This window comes from Cryptomeria japonica, unplaced genomic scaffold (assembly GCF_030272615.1).
Source record: "Cryptomeria japonica unplaced genomic scaffold, Sugi_1.0 HiC_scaffold_155, whole genome shotgun sequence".
In the NCBI taxonomy this organism is placed as follows: domain Eukaryota; kingdom Viridiplantae; phylum Streptophyta; class Pinopsida; order Cupressales; family Cupressaceae; genus Cryptomeria; species Cryptomeria japonica.
The window spans coordinates 37,501-50,426 of NW_026728977.1; the positions used below are offsets into that span (position 1 = coordinate 37,501).

At 62.9% G+C, this 12,926-nt stretch overlaps 2 non-coding genes across 2 annotated transcripts; both read right to left on the reverse strand.

The window, feature by feature from the left end:
- Positions 1-3,325: 3,325 nt before the first annotated feature.
- LOC131866830 (5S ribosomal RNA) lies at positions 3,326-3,444 on the reverse strand. The gene has a single exon (XR_009365429.1). It is a non-coding gene; the product is annotated as a 5S ribosomal RNA (ribosomal RNA).
- Positions 3,445-11,262: 7,818 nt separating this feature from the next.
- Positions 11,263-11,381, reverse strand: LOC131866827 (5S ribosomal RNA). The gene has a single exon (XR_009365426.1). It is a non-coding gene; the product is annotated as a 5S ribosomal RNA (ribosomal RNA).
- Positions 11,382-12,926: the final 1,545 nt, after the last annotated feature.

Here is a 12,926-nt window from a genome sequence, read left to right on the forward strand (position 1 = left end):
CTCCAAGGTGCGGCCTGCACGAAGTCGGAGCCCGGTTTGCCCCGGGTGTGCACCTCGGGTGGGCACCTTGGTGCGCATGCCTTGCCTGGGCTGCGCACCAGGGCGGGCTCAAGATGGCACCCGCGTTCCTTTTTTTTCACTATCTTTCAAAACGGAAATTTTAAAATCTCATTTTTTTTTGCCTTTTTCTGGAAATTAGTGAAGGCAGCGCATCAAAGGTGCGCACCTCGCTGCCCACCACGGTGCGCAACGCCGGTGGGCACCCGGGAGTGCTTCGAAGTGTGCTCCAAGGTGCTGCGTGCACGTTGTCGGAGCCCGGTTTGCCCCGGGTGCGCACCTCGCGTGCACCTTCGTCGGGGTGGGCACCTTGGCTGGGTTTGCCCCGGCTGCGCTCCGAAGCGGGGTTATTGGAGCGCCGCCTCTTTTTTTGTCGGAGCGTTTGGTGGGGTTTCTCGCATTGGCTCTTCCGAGGCCCGGTTGCCACCCTGGCGCGCACGAAGTCGGAAGTAGGGTTAATTGCCCGGGTGCGCACCTTTGCCAGGGTGGGCACCTTACCTGGGCTGCGCACCAGGGCGGGCTCAAGATGGCACGCGCGTTCCGTTTTTTTCACTATCTTTCAAAACGGAAATTTTAAAATCTCCTTTTTTTTTTGCCTTTTCTGGAAATTAGTGAAGGCAGCGCATCAAAGGTGCGCACCTCGCTGCCCACCTTGGTGTGCTCTGAGGTGCGCACCCGGGAGCGCTACGAAGTGTGCTCCAAGGTGCGGCGTGCACGTTGTCGGAGCCCGGTTTGCCCCGGGTGCGCACCTCGCCTGCACCTTGGCCGGGGTGGGCACCTTGGCTGGGTTTGCCCAGGGTGCGCTCCGAAGCGGGGTTACTGGAGCGCCCCCTCTTTTTTTGTCAGAGCGTTTGGTGGGGTTTCTCGCATTGGCTCTTCCCAGGCCCGGTTGTTGGGTGCGCTCCCACCCTGGCGCGCGCGAAGTTGGAAGTTGGGTTAATTGCCCGGGCGCGCACCTTCGCCAGGGTGGGCACCTTGGTGCGCACACCTTGGCTGGGCTGCGCACCAGGGCGGGCTCAAGATGGCACCAGCATTCCCTTTTTCTCACTATCTTTCAAAACGGAAATTTTAAAATCTCGTTTTTTTTTTGCCTTTTATGGAAATTAGTGAAGGCATCGCATCAAAGGTGCGCACCTCGCTGCCCACCTTGGTGTGCTCCGAGGTGCCCACCACGGTGCGCAACGCCGGTGCGAACCCGGGAGCGCCCCGATGTGTGCTCCAAGGTGCGGCGTGCACGAAGTCGGACCCCGGTTTGCCCCGGGTGCGCACCTCGCGTGCACCTTGGTGCGCACACCTTGGCTGGGTTGCGCGGCCTGGTGGGCACCATGGTGCGCACCAAGGAGCGCTCCGAAGTGTGCTCCAAGGTGCGGCGTGCACGAAGTCGGAGCCCGGTTTGCCCCGGGTACGCACCTCGCGTGCACCTTCGCCGGGGTGGGCACCTCGGCTGGGTTGCGCGCCCTGGTGCGCACCAAGGAGCGCTCCGAAGTGTGCTCCAAGGTGCGGCGTGCACGAAGTCGGAGCCCGGTTTGCCCCGGGTGCGCACCTCGCGTGCACCTTCGGCGGGGTTGCGCGCCCTGGTGGGCACCATGGTGCGCACCAAGGAGCGCTCCGAAGTGTGCTCCAAGGTGCGGCGTGCACGAAGTCGGAGCCCGGTTTGCCCCGGGTGCGCACCTCGCGTGCACCTTCGGCGGGGTTGCGCGCCCTGGTGGGCACCATGGTGCGCACCAAGGAGCGCTCCGAAGTGTGCTCCAAGGTGCGGCGTGCACGAAGTCGGAGCCCGGTTTGCCCCGGGTGCGCACCTCGCGTGCACCTTCGCCGCGGTGGGCACCATGGCGTGCACGAAGTCGGAGCCCGGTTTGCCCCGGGTGCGCACCTCGCGTGCACCTTCGCCGGGGTGGGCACCTCGGCTGGGTTGCGCGCCCTGGTGCGCACCAAGGAGCGCTCCGAAGTGTGCTCCAAGGTGCGGCGTGCACGAAGTCGGAGCCCGGTTTGCCCCGGGTGCGCACCTCGCGTGCACCTTCGCCAGGGTGGGCACCTCGGTGCGCACACCTTCTCAATGTTTTCTTGCCTTTTCTGGAAATTGGTGAAGGCAGCGCATCAAAGGTGCGCACCTCGGTGTGCTCCGAGGTGCGAACCCGAGAGCGCTCCGAGGTGCCCACGAAGTCGAAAGTCGGGTTAATTGCATTGTTTTCCCCGGGTGCGCTCCGAGGTGCGCAACATCGGCGCGCACCAAGGAGGGCTCCGAAGTGTGCTCCAAGGTGCGCACGATGGCGTGCACCTCTGGTGCGCACGATTCGGAGCTCGGTTTGACCGGGGTGCGCACACCTTGGCTGGGTTGCGCACCTTTTGTGCGCTCCAAGGTGCGCACGAAGTCGGAGCTCGGTTTGCCCCGGGTGCGCACCTTCGCCAGGGTGCGCACCTTGATGCGCACGCCTTGGCTGGGCTGCGCACCTTGGTGGGCGCCATGGTGCGCACCTTTCGTGCGCTCCAAGGTGCGCACGAAGTCGGAGCTCGGTTTGCCCCGGGTGCGCACCTTGGTGGGCGCCATGGTGCACTCCGAGGTGCCCAAGATTGGTGCGCACCAAGGAGCGCTCCGAAGTGCGCTCCAAGGTGCGCGCGAAGTCGAAAGTTGGGTTAATTGTCCGGTTTGCCTCGGGTGCGCACCTTGCGTGCACCTTCGCCAGGGTGGGCGCCTTGGTGCGCACACCTTGGCTGGGCTGCGCACACCTTGGCACCCGCGTTTCCTTCATTTTAAATTTTTTTTTTTTACAATCTCTCAAGTGGGAAATTCTATAATCTCAACTTTTTTTGCCTTTTCAGGAAACTTTTGAATGGAGCGCATCATTGGTGCGCTCCGAAGTGTGCTCCAAAGCTCTCTCCAGCTGCGTGCACCTGCCCCGGCCGCGCACCCGGCCCCGCCCAGCTTCGCTCACCTGTCCCGGGCGTCTGGTGCGGAACCTTAGAGTAAGAAACATCACCGTGCACCTTGGCCAACGTGCGCGACTCGACCGAGCGCGCACTGGCCGAGGTGCACACCGATTTCACCTGGGTGCGCGCGCAGCACCTCGGGCGCACCGGGGTGCGCGCACAACGCCCGGGTTGCACCGTGGCCTGTGTGCTCGGGGCGCCTCGGGTGCGCGCTCGGTGTCGCCCCCGCGCGCGCGGTAGTGCGGGCAGCGCACCCCGGCCCGGCCCGGCCCCGACGAGAACGCAAACGGGCAAAAGGTTTATTCAAATAGCATTGCGATGCCCGGCGAAAAACTAAAAAAGGGTGCAACACCGGGACTTCCCGGGAGGTCACCCATCCCAGTACTACTCCGGCCCAAGCGCGCTTAACTGCGGAGTTCTGATGGGATCCGGTGCACTAACGCTGGTATGATCGCACCCGTTATGAGCTTGTCGCAGTGTGTACTTAGCAAACCGCGACCCACGTGCGAATCCACCCCGGCCACCCACCCCCGTCGAGGTGCACACCCTCCCTCGCGAAGTGCGCCCCGTTCGCCAAGTGTGAGCCCTGCCCGGGTGCGCGCACCTTGCTAGGGCGTCGGGTGTGCACCCGGCCCGGCCTACGTGCGTGCACCTGTAGGGGGCGTCGTGTGCGTGCAGTGTCCCGTCTGCAACGCGGTGCCCACACACCACCTCGGGCGCAACGACCTGCGCTCACATGTGGGCCGAGTGCACCTTGGTGCATGTTCGGGGCGCCTCGGGTGCACGCTCGATCTTGCCCCGGTGCACCAAGGCGCTCGGTTTGCCCCGGGTGCGCACTTGGTGCAAGGTGGGCACCCAAAATAGGGATCAAGCACCAAAACACAAGTTTCGGGATGCAAAATGGGACCCAAGGACCACAAATGCGTTCCAAGACCCATGATGGGTCCACGAGAACAAAAATGTGTTCCGAGACTTAATAAACAAATATTGGGTTTTAGGAGAAGAAACATGCTCTGATGCCCAAAACGAGAATCGACCCCGAAAAGGCCACAGGCCAAAAGTGGGATGCGAGACAAAAAAAAATGGGACCCGAGGACCAAAATTGGGTTCCCAGGTCGAAGACAGGGCAACCGGACAAGAAACGACCTCTAAGGCTCGAAATGAGTCCCGACGACTAAAACTTGACAAGAAGCACCCATCAGGCACCCAACTCGACACCCATGGGATGCCGACCCACCCGGGCTTCCACCTAGCACACCTTGGCACCCACCCACCCTCGCACCCAACCTCGCACCCAACTTAGCACCTTTGAACCCACATTGGCACTCACCCTGACCCTGGCACCTTGGAACCCACATTGGCACTCACCTTGACCCTGGCACCCACCTTTGCACTCACCTTGGGACCCACCCTGGCTCCCACCTCGGCACCCACCCAGACACCCACCTTGGTTCCTTGGCACCCACCTTGGATCCTTGGCACCCACCCCGACACCCACCTTGGCACGCAACTTGGCTACTTGCCACCCACCTTGGCTCCTTGACGCCCACCCCGACAACCACCCCGTGACCTACCCTGGCTAGGGTTGGTGCACACCCACCCTGGTGCCCACCTTGGCACCCACCCTATGACCCACCTTGGCACGCACCTTAGTACCCACCCCGTTACCCACCCTAGGACCCACCCCGTGACCCACCTTGGCCAGGGTGGGTGCCTTGGTGCGCACAACTTGCCTGGGCTGCACACCAGGGCGGGCTCAAGATGGCACCCGCGTTCCGTTTTTTTCACTATCTTTCAAAACGGAAATTTTAAAATCTCATTTTTTTCTTTTTTTTGCCTTTTCTGGAAATTAGTGAAGGCAGCGCATCAAAGGTGCGCAATGCTGGTGCGAACCCGGGAGCGCTCCGATGTGTGCTCCAAGGTGCGGCGTGCACGAAGTCCGAGCCCGGTTTGCCCCGGGTGCGCACCTCGCGTGCACCTTCGCCGGGGTGAGCACCTTGGCTGGGTTGCGCGCCCTGGTGCGTACCAAGGAGCGCTCTGAAGTGTGCTCCAAGGTGCGGCGTGCACGAAGTCGGAGCCCGGTTTGCCCCGGGTGTGCACCTCGGGTGCGCACCTCGCGTGCACCTTCGCTGCGGTGGGCACCTTGGCTGGGTTGCGCGCCTTGGTGGGCACCATGCAGTGCACGAAGTCGGAGCCCGGTTTGCCCCGGGCGCGCACCTCCGCCAGGGTGGGCACCTTGGTGCGCACAACTTGCCTGGGCTGCGCATCAGGAAGGGCTCAAGATGGCACCCGCGTTCCGTTTTTTTCACTATCTTTCAGAACGGAAATTTTAAAATATCGTTTTTTTTTGCCTTTTCTGGAAATTAGTGAAGGCAGCGCATCAAAGGTGCGCAACGCTGGTGCGAACCTGGGAGCGCTCCGATGTGTGCTCCAAGGTGCGGCGTGCACGAAGTCGGAGCCCGGTTTGCCTCGGGTGCGCCCTGGTGGGCACCATGGTGCGCACCAAGGAGCGCTCCGAAGTGTGCTCCAAGGTGCGGCCTGCACGAAGTCGGAGCCCGGTTTGCCCCGGGTGTGCACCTCGGGTGGGCACCTTGGTGCGCATGCCTTGCCTGGGCTGCGCACCAGGGCGGGCTCAAGATGGCACCCGCGTTCCTTTTTTTTCACTATCTTTCAAAACGGAAATTTTAAAATCTCATTTTTTTTTGCCTTTTTCTGGAAATTAGTGAAGGCAGCGCATCAAAGGTGCGCACCTCGCTGCCCACCACGGTGCGCAACGCCGGTGGGCACCCGGGAGTGCTTCGAAGTGTGCTCCAAGGTGCTGCGTGCACGTTGTCGGAGCCCGGTTTGCCCCGGGTGCGCACCTCGCGTGCACCTTCGTCGGGGTGGGCACCTTGGCTTGGTTTGCCCCGGCTGCGCTCCGAAGCGGGGTTATTGGAGCGCCGCCTCTTTTTTTGTCGGAGCGTTTGGTGGGGTTTCTCGCATTGGCTCTTCCGAGGCCCGGTTGCCACCCTGGCGCGCACGAAGTCGGAAGTAGGGTTAATTGCCCGGGTGCGCACCTTTGCCAGGGTGGCACCTTACCTGGGCTGCGCACCAGGGCGGGCTCAAGATGGCACGCGCGTTCCGTTTTTTTCACTATCTTTCAAAACGGAAATTTTAAAATCTCCTTTTTTTTTTGCCTTTTCTGGAAATTAGTGAAGGCAGCGCATCAAAGGTGCGCACCTCGCTGCCCACCTTGGTGTGCTCTGAGGTGCGCACCCGGGAGCGCTACGAAGTGTGCTCCAAGGTGCGGCGTGCACGTTGTCGGAGCCCGGTTTGCCCCGGGTGCGCACCTCGCCTGCACCTTGGCCGGGGTGGGCACCTTGGCTGGGTTTGCCCAGGGTGCGCTCCGAAGCGGGGTTACTGGAGCGCCCCCTCTTTTTTTGTCAGAGAGTTTGGTGGGGTTTCTCGCATTGGCTCTTCCCAGGCCCGGTTGTTGGGTGCGCTCCCACCCTGGCGCGCGCGAAGTTGGAAGTTGGGTTAATTGCCCGGGCGCGCACCTTCGCCAGGGTGGGCACCTTGGTGCGCAAACCTTGGCTGGGCTGCGCACCAGGGCGGGCTCAAGATGGCACCAGCATTCCCTTTTTCTCACTATCTTTCAAAACGGAAATTTTAAAATCTCGTTTTTTTTTTGCCTTTTATGGAAATTAGTGAAGGCATCGCATCAAAGGTGCGCACCTCGCTGCCCACCTTGGTGTGCTCCGAGGTGCCCACCACGGTGCGCAACGCCGGTGCGAACCCGGGAGCGCCCCGATGTGTGCTCCAAGGTGCGGCGTGCACGAAGTCGGACCCCGGTTTGCCCCGGGTGCGCACCTCGCGTGCACCTTGGTGCGCACACCTTGGCTGGGTTGCGCGGCCTGGTGGGCACCATGGTGCGCACCAAGGAGCGCTCCGAAGTGTGCTCCAAGGTGCGGCGTGCACGAAGTCGGAGCCCGGTTTGCCCCGGGTGCGCACCTTCGCCGCGGTGGGCACCATGGCGTGCACGAAGTCGGAGCCCGGTTTGCCCCGGGTGCGCACCTCGCGTGCACCTTCGCCGGGGTGGGCACCTCGGCTGGGTTGCGCGCCCTGGTGCGCACCAAGGAGCGCTCTGAAGTGTGCTCCAAGGTGCGGCGTGCACGAAGTCGGAGCCCGGTTTGCCCCGGGTGTGCACCTCGGGTGCGCACCTCGCGTGCACCTTCGCTGCGGTGGGCACCTTGGCTGGGTTGCGCGCCTTGGTGGGCACCATGCAGTGCACGAAGTCGGAGCCCGGATTGCCCCGGGCGCGCACCTCCGCCAGGGTGGGCACCTTGGTGCGCACAACTTGCCTGGGCTGCGCACCAGGAAGGGCTCAAGATGGCACCCGCGTTCCGTTTTTTTCACTATCTTTCAGAACGGAAATTTTAAAATCTCGTTTTTTTTTGCCTTTTCTGGAAATTAGTGAAGGCAGCGCATCAAAGGTGCGCAACGCTGGTGCGAACCTGGGAGCGCTCCGATGTGTGCTCCAAGGTGCGGCGTGCACGAAGTCGGACCCCGGTTTGCCCCGGGTGCGCACCTCGCGTGCACCTTGGTGCGCACACCTTGGCTGGGTTGCGCGCCCTGGTGGGCACCATGGTGCGCACCAAGGAGCGCTCCGAAGTGTGCTCCAAGGTGCGGCGTGCACGAAGTCGGAGCCCGGTTTGCCCCGGGTGCGCACCTCGCGTGCACCTTCGCCGCGGTGGGCACCATGGCGTGCACGAAGTCGGAGCCCGGTTTGCCCCGGGTGCGCACCTCGCGTGCACCTTCGCCGGGGTGGGCACCTTGGTGTGCAGACCTTGGCTGGGTTGCGCGCCCTGGTGGGCACCATGGTGCGCACCAAGGAGCGCTCCGAAGTGTGCTCCAAGGTGCGGCCTGCACGAAGTCGGAGCCCGGTTTGCCCCGGGTGTGCACCTCGGGTGGGCACCTTGGTGCGCATGCCTTGCCTGGGCTGCGCACCAGGGCGGGCTCAAGATGGCACCCGCGTTCCTTTTTTTTCACTATCTTTCAAAACGGAAATTTTAAAATCTCATTTTTTTTTGCCTTTTTCTGGAAATTAGTGAAGGCAGCGCATCAAAGGTGCGCACCTCGCTGCCCACCACGGTGCGCAACGCCGGTGGGCACCCGGGAGTGCTTCGAAGTGTGCTCCAAGGTGCTGCGTGCACGTTGTCGGAGCCCGGTTTGCCCCGGGTGCGCACCTCGCGTGCACCTTCGTCGGGGTGGGCACCTTGGCTGGGTTTGCCCCGGCTGCGCTCCGAAGCGGGGTTATTGGAGCGCCGCCTCTTTTTTTGTCGGAGCGTTTGGTGGGGTTTCTCGCATTGGCTCTTCCGAGGCCCGGTTGCCACCCTGGCGCGCACGAAGTCGGAAGTAGGGTTAATTGCCCGGGTGCGCACCTTTGCCAGGGTGGGCACCTTACCTGGGCTGCGCACCAGGGCGGGCTCAAGATGGCACGCGCGTTCCGTTTTTTTCACTATCTTTCAAAACGGAAATTTTAAAATCTCCTTTTTTTTTTGCCTTTTCTGGAAATTAGTGAAGGCAGCGCATCAAAGGTGCGCACCTCGCTGCCCACCTTGGTGTGCTCTGAGGTGCGCACCCGGGAGCGCTACGAAGTGTGCTCCAAGGTGCGGCGTGCACGTTGTCGGAGCCCGGTTTGCCCCGGGTGCGCACCTCGCCTGCACCTTGGCCGGGGTGGGCACCTTGGCTGGGTTTGCCCAGGGTGCGCTCCGAAGCGGGGTTACTGGAGCGCCCCCTCTTTTTTTGTCAGAGCGTTTGGTGGGGTTTCTCGCATTGGCTCTTCCCAGGCCCGGTTGTTGGGTGCGCTCCCACCCTGGCGCGCGCGAAGTTGGAAGTTGGATTAATTGCCCGGGCGCGCACCTTCGCCAGGGTGGGCACCTTGGTGCGCACACCTTGGCTGGGCTGCGCACCAGGGCGGGCTCAAGATGGCACCAGCATTCCCTTTTTCTCACTATCTTTCAAAACGGAAATTTTAAAATCTCGTTTTTTTTTTGCCTTTTATGGAAATTAGTGAAGGCATCGCATCAAAGGTGCGCACCTCGCTGCCCACCTTGGTGTGCTCCGAGGTGCCCACCACGGTGCGCAACGCCGGTGCGAACCCGGGAGCGCCCCGATGTGTGCTCCAAGGTGCGGCGTGCACGAAGTCGGACCCCGGTTTGCCCCGGGTGCGCACCTCGCGTGCACCTTGGTGCGCACACCTTGGCTGGGTTGCGCGGCCTGGTGGGCACCATGGTGCGCACCAAGGAGCGCTCCGAAGTGTGCTCCAAGGTGCGGCGTGCACGAAGTCGGAGCCCGGTTTGCCCCGGGTACGCACCTCGCGTGCACCTTCGCCGGGGTGGGCACCTCGGCTGGGTTGCGCGCCCTGGTGCGCACCAAGGAGCGCTCCGAAGTGTGCTCCAAGGTGCGGCGTGCACGAAGTCGGAGCCCGGTTTGCCCCGGGTGCGCACCTTCGCCGCGGTGCGCACCATGGCGTGCACGAAGTCGGAGCCCGGTTTGCCCCGGGTGCGCACCTCGCGTGCACCTTCGGCGGGGTTGCGCGCCCTGGTGGGCACCATGGTGCGCACCAAGGAGCGCTCCGAAGTGTGCTCCAAGGTGCGGCGTGCACGAAGTCGGAGCCCGGTTTGCCCCGGGTGCGCACCTCGCGTGCACCTTCGGCGGGGTTGCGCGCCCTGGTGGGCACCATGGTGCGCACCAAGGAGCGCTCCGAAGTGTGCTCCAAGGTGCGGCGTGCACGAAGTCGGAGCCCGGTTTGCCCCGGGTGCGCACCTCGCGTGCACCTTCGCCGCGGTGGGCACCATGGCGTGCACGAAGTCGGAGCCCGGTTTGCCCCGGGTGCGCACCTCGCGTGCACCTTCGCCGGGGTGGGCACCTCGGCTGGGTTGCGCGCCCTGGTGCGCACCAAGGAGCGCTCCGAAGTGTGCTCCAAGGTGCGGCGTGCACGAAGTCGGAGCCCGGTTTGCCCCGGGTGCGCACCTCGCGTGCACCTTCGCCAGGGTGGGCACCTCGGTGCGCACACCTTCTCAATGTTTTCTTGCCTTTTCTGGAAATTGGTGAAGGCAGCGCATCAAAGGTGCGCACCTCGGTGTGCTCCGAGGTGCGAACCCGAGAGCGCTCCGAGGTGCCCACGAAGTCGAAAGTCGGGTTAATTGCATTGTTTTCCCCGGGTGCGCTCCGAGGTGCGCAACATCGGCGCGCACCAAGGAGGGCTCCGAAGTGTGCTCCAAGGTGCGCACGATGGCGTGCACCTCTGGTGCGCACGATTCGGAGCTCGGTTTGACCGGGGTGCGCACACCTTGGCTGGGTTGCGCACCTTTTGTGCGCTCCAAGGTGCGCACGAAGTCGGAGCTCGGTTTGCCCCGGGTGCGCACCTTCGCCAGGGTGCGCACCTTGATGCGCACGCCTTGGCTGGGCTGCGCACCTTGGTGGGCGCCATGGTGCGCACCTTTCGTGCGCTCCAAGGTGCGCACGAAGTCGGAGCTCGGTTTGCCCCGGGTGCGCACCTTGGTGGGCGCCATGGTGCACTCCGAGGTGCCCAAGATTGGTGCGCACCAAGGAGCGCTCCGAAGTGCGCTCCAAGGTGCGCGCGAAGTCGAAAGTTGGGTTAATTGTCCGGTTTGCCTCGGGTGCGCACCTTGCGTGCACCTTCGCCAGGGTGGGCGCCTTGGTGCGCACACCTTGGCTGGGCTGCGCACACCTTGGCACCCGCGTTTCCTTCATTTTAAATTTTTTTTTTTTACAATCTCTCAAGTGGGAAATTCTATAATCTCAACTTTTTTTGCCTTTTCAGGAAACTTTTGAATGGAGCGCATCATTGGTGCGCTCCGAAGTGTGCTCCAAAGCTCTCTCCAGCTGCGTGCACCTGCCCCGGCCGCGCACCCGGCCCCGCCCAGCTTCGCTCACCTGTCCCGGGCGTCTGGTGCGGAACCTTAGAGTAAGAAACATCACCGTGCACCTTGGCCAACGTGCGCGACTCGACCGAGCGCGCACTGGCCGAGGTGCACACCGATTTCACCTGGGTGCGCGCGCAGCACCTCGGGCGCACCGGGGTGCGCGCACAACGCCCGGGTTGCACCGTGGCCTGTGTGCTCGGGGTGCCTCGGGTGCGCGCTCGGTGTCGCCCCCAGCGCGCGCGGTAGTGCGGGCAGCGCACCCCGGCCCGGCCCGGCCCCGACGAGAACGCAAACGGGCAAAAGGTTTATTCAAATAGCATTGCGACGCCCGGCGAAAAACTAAAAAAGGGTGCAACACCGGGACTTCCCGGGAGGTCACCCATCCCAGTACTACTCCGGCCCAAGCGCGCTTAACTGCGGAGTTCTGATGGGATCCGGTGCACTAATGCTGGTATGATCGCACCCGTTATGAGCTTGTCGCAGTGTGTACTTAGCAAACCGCGACCCACGTGCGAATCCACCCCGGCCACCCACCCCCGTCGAGGTGCACACCCTCCCTCGCGAAGTGCGCCCCGTTCGCCAAGTGTGAGCCCTGCCCGGGTGCGCGCACCTTGCTAGGGCGTCGGGTGTGCACCCGGCCCGGCCTACGTGCGTGCACCTGGAGGGGGCGTCGTGTGCGTGCAGTGTCCCGTCTGCAACGCGGTGCCCACACACCACCTCGGGCGCAACGACCTGCGCTCACATGTGGGCCGAGTGCACCTTGGTGCATGTTCGGGGCGCCTCGGGTGCACGCTCGATCTTGCCCCGGTGCACCAAGGCGCTCGGTTTGCCCCGGGTGCGCACTTGGTGCAAGGTGGGCACCCAAAATAGGGATCAAGCACCAAAACACAAGTTTCGGGATGCAAAATGGGACCCAAGGACCACAAATGCGTTCCAAGACCCATGATGGGTCCACGAGAACAAAAATGTGTTCCGAGACTTAATAAACAAATATTGGGTTTTAGGAGAAGAAACATGCTCTGATGCCCAAAACGAGAATCGACCCCGAAAAGGCCACAGGCCAAAAGTGGGATGCGAGACAAAAAAAAATGGGACCCGAGGACCAAAATTGGGTTCCCAGGTCGAAGACAGGGCAACCGGACAAGAAACGACCTCTAAGGCTCGAAATGAGTCCCGACGACTAAAACTTGACAAGAAGCACCCATCAGGCACCCAACTCGACACCCATGGGATGCCGACCCACCCGGGCTTCCACCTAGCACACCTTGGCACCCACCCACCCTCGCACCCAACCTCGCACCCAACTTAGCACCTTTGAACCCACATTGGCACTCACCCTGACCCTGGCACCTTGGAACCCACATTGGCACTCACCTTGACCCTGGCACCCACCTTTGCACTCACCTTGGGACCCACCCTGGCTCCCACCTCGGCACCCACCCAGACACCCACCTTGGTTCCTTGGCACCCACCTTGGATCCTTGGCACCCACCCCGACACCCACCTTGGCACGCAACTTGGCTACTTGCCACCCACCTTGGCTCCTTGACGCCCACCCCGACAACCACCCCGTGACCTACCCTGGCTAGGGTTGGTGCACACCCACCCTGGTGCCCACCTTGGCACCCACCCTATGACCCACCTTGGCACGCACCTTAGTACCCACCCCGTTACCCACCCTAGGACCCACCCCGTGACCCACCTTGGCCAGGGTGGGTGCACCCACCCTGGTGCCCACCTTGGCACCCACCCATCCTAGCACCCAGCCTGTGACCGGGCTTGGAACCCAACCTTGCACCCGCACCCGTCTTGGCCAGTGTGGGTGCGCACCCATCCTGGCACCCACGTTGTGACACACCCTTTAACCCACGCACCCTAGCACCCACGTTGGCACCCACCTTGGAACCCAACCTAGCAACTTGGCACCCACCCCGTGACCCACCTTGGCATCCACCATAGCAGTCGCCGACTTGGCACCCACCTCGGCACCCACCTTGACACTTGTGGACC